At 37.4% G+C, this 5,896-nt stretch overlaps 1 pseudogene; it reads left to right on the top strand.

The window, feature by feature from the left end:
• Positions 1–649: 649 nt before the first annotated feature.
• LOC131770235 (zinc finger protein 14-like) lies at positions 650–1,972 on the top strand (annotated as a pseudogene).
• Positions 1,973–5,896: the final 3,924 nt, after the last annotated feature.

Here is a 5,896-nt window from a genome sequence, read left to right on the forward strand (position 1 = left end):
TACTTTATACAAATTGTGCTACACATGTAGTGTTTAAAACTCCTTTTTTTAAATTTTTATCATTGTTTTTACCTTTTAACCAGATTCTTTCTATTAAAGTCTATTGGGAATCTCTTTTGTAGTGTCCATTAGAAAATTCTGTTGTCTACTTTTGTTACTTTGGGTTGCTCCACTTGATGGTGACAGGTGGAGTGACTTTTCCAACTAGACAAGTTCATTGAAAAAATTGTTCATACAGTGACAACAATAGATTAAAGTTTAAAATCACAGGGACAACATGTAGATTGTGTGAACTGGTTGTGTGAAGCTATGTAAAGGGACTTGTTGGAAATGCACTTCTCTTTGTAGGTCCTTACTCGTGTGAAGGTTTTTCTTTCAGGGCTTTGGCCAACAACTGCACTGTCTGTGAATTCTGTTATTAGTGGCAATTGTCATTCATAAAACTTCTTTTCCTGGAAGAGTATTACTGTTTGAAATATTTTTACCCAACTCACCATCCAATTTCTTTGTTTATTCAAACTTAATATATTCCTTCTGAAACCCTGTCAATATGCCTAATTGGTTTAGTGAATCTTTTTTTTTTCTTTTTTTTGCTTTTAACATTTTCTAACACTTTTTCTTTCAAGGACTGTTTCTAATTTATGCTTCCATGGCCAAAAGAAAAACATCCACTACTGGAGAAAAGCCATATCAGTGCAAAAATTGTGACCAGTGTTTTGCGAGAAAAGGAAATCTAAAAAGACATGAGAGATCACACACTAGAGGAAAGCCATACCAGTGCAAAACCTGTGACAAGTGCTTTGATAAAAAAAGAGATCTAGAAGTCCACGAGAGATCCCACACTGGAGAGAAGCCATACCATTGCAAAACTTGTAACAAGCGGTTTACTCAGGAAAGAAGTCTACAGGTTCATAGTAGGTCTCACACTGGAGAGAAGCCATACCATTGCAAAACTTGTGACAAGCGGTTTACAAGGAAACAAGATCTGCAAAGTCATGAAAGATTCCACACTGGAGATAAGCCATACCATTGTAAAACTTGTGACAAGTGGTTTACTCAGAAAAGAAATCTACAAGCTCATAACAGGTCTCATGCTGGAGAGAAGCCATACTATTGCAAAACTTGTGACAAGCAGTTTACTAGGAAACAAGATCTGCAAAGACATGAAAGATCCCACAATGGAGAGAAGCCCTTCCAGTGCAAAACTTGCGATAAATGCTTTGCACAGAAAAGCAGTCTTAAACTTCATATTAGGTCTCACACTGGAGAGAAGCTATACCATTGCAAAGCCTGTGACAAGCAGTTTGCTAGGAAACAAGATCTGCAAAGACATGGAAGATCCCACTCTGGAGAGAAGCCCTTCCAGTGCAAAACTTGTGATAAGTGGTTTGCACAAAAGGGTCATGTAACAGTACATGAAAGATCCCACACTGGAGAGAAGCCATACCAGTGCAAAACATGTAATAAGTGGTTTACTCGTAAAGGAAATCTACAAGTACATGAAAGATCTCACACTGGAGAGAAGCCATACCAGTGCAAAAGCTGTGACAAGCGGTTTACTAGGAAACAAGATCTGCAAAGACATGAAACATCCCACACTGAAGAAAAGCCATACTAATGCAAAACATGTAATAAGCAGTTTACTCGTAAAGGAGATCTACAAGTGCATGTAAGATCCCACACTGGAGAGAAACCATACCAGTGCAAAACTTGTGACAAGCGGTTTACTAGGAAACAAGATCAGCAGAGACATGAAAGATCCCACACTGGAGAAAAGCCATTCCAGTGCAAAGCTTGTGATAAGTGGTTTACTCATAAGGGAACACTACAAAGACATGAAAAATTGCACTCTGGACAGCAGTCATATTCTTCAGATTATGATGAATCATTTACTTGCTGGATTTGCCAGGAGGGACTGAGCAGTGCTTCCCAGCTTGTTAACCATTATGAGGAACACATGGGGTTGCCTTGATTTTATTGTTGATACATGTAAGTCTATCTTATTTAAGATTACCAAAAAAATACATGAAATGAACACAATAGGGAAGCAGATGCAGTATAGATATAAAGTTTTGCCAATACACTCTCTTTAGGTTAGATTGAAGCTATATTTTGGTGAAAAAAGCAAAGTTTTCCATTTTCCCCTTCACGAAATTCAGTGGATTGTAACTAAACTTGGTGTTGGGTCATTCACATATAGCAATTATTGAAATGATGGCAGATTTTGGAAGTACACGTCAATGACAAGAGTTAAAGCTTGTTACATGTTAGAGGAGATCCATGGTAAAAAAAACAGAGCAGCAGAAACAAAAAAGTATTTCTTTTTGAAGTAGCTTGATGTTAAAGCTCTAATTTGAAGAAAGCGTTTGATTGTTGTGAGTTTTGCTTGTGACTAATTAGTTCAGCCCAGCACACTGTTAAAAATTGAGGCACAGCTGAAAGTCTGCTGAAATTCCTTCCATATATTTAGTGCTCACTTTTTTCCTCAAATCAAATGATATGTATACAAGATTAGACAGATAGGTATTTTCATTTTGTCACAAGAATGAGATGAAGCAAAAAAATAACATGAAATTGAATGTTCCCATTAGGATTCAAACACGCACAGTGTAACAATGTGGCTACCCTCATAACCAAGTACTCAAAAAAAAAATGGTCAGGAGAAGATTTTATGTGTGAGTTGCATGAAGCTATTTTAAAGGACTTGTTGTTGATGCACTTCTTTCTACATGTGCTGACTTAAATCAAAATTTTCATTTTTGGGCACCTGCCAGCAATTGGCATGACAAACAATTTCATAAGTCAGCAGTTAATATTGCTGATGCATGTGTTGTCAGTGATCACCATAACAGGCATGGATTTTATCAGTGGTTAACAAGACGGGCATGTATTTTTGCTAGCTCTTAAATGGCAGAGCAACAGAGAAAAAAGGCCCCTAAGTGGTTATTTCAAGCAATTGTCACAAGTCACAAGTGACTTTTTAAAGCTGATGGAAAGGAGATGAAAAGCTAACAGTCGGGGAGTATGTTTTAAACCTTTAACTCCCATAAGTGACCAAGACAGAATTTCTCCTTACAATATCAATACAATATAAAGCACACAAGTGACGAGAATAAAGAAAAATATCAGTTAGAAGATTATTAATTGATCCAATACCAAATTCTCAAAACTAACATCTCAAGAACTGTATGGCAGACAGTAAGGAGAATTACTAATAAGATCTTGGGAGTTAAAGGGTTAGAGTTGAATGAGTTATTTCGAGGCGATCACTGGATCTCAAAGTTCATAAAACTTCTGTTATATTTCCGGAGCTCAAGGAGCTTAATAAGCTTACATCAGAAGAGAAATTGTGATCTGATATTTAAAGAACGTTTGAGTTTTGTAGTAAAATGAATAATTTTGATTTCTCAGATTGACTATCTTATAAAGTGGGACGGGTGTAGTGTTTAGACATTTCATCACTTTTATATAGAGTTATCGGTGCGAAAAGAATCATGGTACTGTAACATGGCGCTGGTGTAGATTAAATAAACCTGTTGAGTTTATCTGCACTTATCTGGGTATTAATTAACAGGCCATCATTACAACAGGTACAGCTATTACAACTGCAGCAGGCCAAATGCTATATGCTATACCACTTTTACAATTTGCATCTAATGACAATGTTATTTCTTTTTAAATAGAGGTTGACTGGTTTTCTTTGTTTGTAATGCTCTTCAATAATCTTACAAGCTAATGTTTTGTTTTCCTAGCAATGCCTTTGATTCCTCTTTCCTTTAATTCTTCTTTAAGCTGAGGAACTGTCATTTTTGTAAAGTCAATTGAGCTCAAAGGCACAACAGAATGAGTTTGAGATGCAACAGCACTTTAACCACTCTGCAGATTAGATAGAGGTGGAGTAGTAATTTCAGGGGGTACATTCTTTTCTCTTTTGGAATATATTCTCCGCCCAGTACTCTATTTTGTGTTTCTGATAGGATCTGAGCTCCCGTTCCCTTTTTCTTAAGTGCCATTAGCATGACTCTTGACAAAGAACATCTCCAACAGAGTCCCAATTGTTGAATTTCCAGAAAACAGTGGACCCTGCAACATCAATGATCCTTTCAACCCCTTGCCCTGTAAATGTTTTTACTACTTGGTACATTTGGAAAAACCATGGGATATGTGGGAAACCATTATGTGAATGTATTGGGTAACTCCCTCTTGGGATCTTTGGGCACTACCGTATTTTTGTCTTGGATGCCTTCAGTAAAATCTGCGACTGTGACAAGTTTCTCTCAACTACACCTGTCACGCAGTTCTTGCTCTAGGTGGCGCTTGACCAAATAAACCTACATTTTTTAGCTCTTTATACAAGAGGATTGATCAAGAAAGGTAAAAAATGTGAAAAACTTTCGAGATTTTTTGTAGGAATGGAAAATTTCACGTTTAGAGAGGTGCATTAGGCGAAAAATCGATGGGAAAATCGTAGCGTTTCTCTCTTCTGTCGTTTAGTACTTGAAGACATCCGAAAATCAGGAAATAGGGCTCTTGTACAGAACAAAACATAACATTCATTAGGCTATAATTTTAATGTTTATCATTATCGCACAGTTCACAATAAGGAAACTGTGACAGGAGAGTAGATTTTAAAGTCGCATGTCGCGTGCTCGTTCCCGTGTGTAACAACTTCGGCTTTTCCAGACCGCGGATGACGGGGAAACTCTGCCCCCCTAATTTGATAGGAAGTATGAATAGCCCCACAAAATCAATTAGCTGCGCCATGTTTCCAGGAAATAAGACTGGAAAATGTTTTTTCCACTTTCCACGTAGAAATAGTATTTGTAGCGTGACTGCGTGACCTTTCATGAGAAGTAAAAATTGTGTATCTTTTTTTTTTTTCAAGAAGACACTTCTGGAAAGTTCTTAATCCTTCTGTTATCTTATTTGCCTGTCTTTTGACTGCAAATATCATCTGCATTTGCTATTATTTTCGCTGATTGTTATGGCTTTTCCTGCGTGCACGTGCGAGCCAGTTCATATACAGCACTCTTTCGAGTTTCTTTGCATGATATCGGGCTTAGGCTGAGTAGGTTTGGCTCAAAAGATATCTGCACGCTGCAACACGGCTTCCTATGTTTTCTCTTTTTTCTTTATTTGTATATTTATTCTCTTCCTTGCATTATCACACATGTATGTTTATTTTGCTCCCTCAGTGCGTTCCCTCAGATTTGGAAGTAGGCTATGAAATGTCAATATTGAGCAGAACTGAAACCTCTTCTATCACTATTTGTTTCAGAGAACCCCTGTTATTTATAACTTTATTTCTCAAGATAATGTGTTTTTATTTGCTATCTATTTCCATTAGAACATGAAACTAGGTCTTGAGAAGTTTTTTTGTTTCGTGACTCCCAAAAACTGCGTTTGCGACACCATCAATTGAGAAATCAAAGGAAATTACGCCCGAGAAATTCGCTTTAAGCCTTCTACCCGCAGAAGACAAATCCATGTAATGAAGCGTTCTAAAACCTCTGTCAACTAGAGACGTTACGTGATGTTGACGGGGCAAATATTTACACTAAATCTGTGACCGTCAAATGGGTCACGTACTCGTACATGTAACGTCCGAAAAGTGTCACGCATGTATACCACCGTAGGCGCACTTGGCGAATTCTATCCACTGGCTTCAATAGTAAAGAGACAACTTATTTACCATTTGTATATGAGCAAGCTTATTTACCCTGCTTGTTAAACTCCTTGATGAAGTCTACTATTGTCAGACAAAACGCGTGGGAGATAAATACAAGTTTTTACTTTCTCAGTTCGAGCAGTGATGCTCACTAGTTTGTTCCTTCAAAAACGCTTTTAATGTTAAGTCACGTCGACCTCGACAGAAAAATTAAGCTCACCCTGTCAT

The sequence above is a fragment of the Pocillopora verrucosa genome, chromosome 10 (assembly GCF_036669915.1).
Source record: "Pocillopora verrucosa isolate sample1 chromosome 10, ASM3666991v2, whole genome shotgun sequence".
Lineage (NCBI taxonomy): Eukaryota > Metazoa > Cnidaria > Anthozoa > Scleractinia > Pocilloporidae > Pocillopora > Pocillopora verrucosa.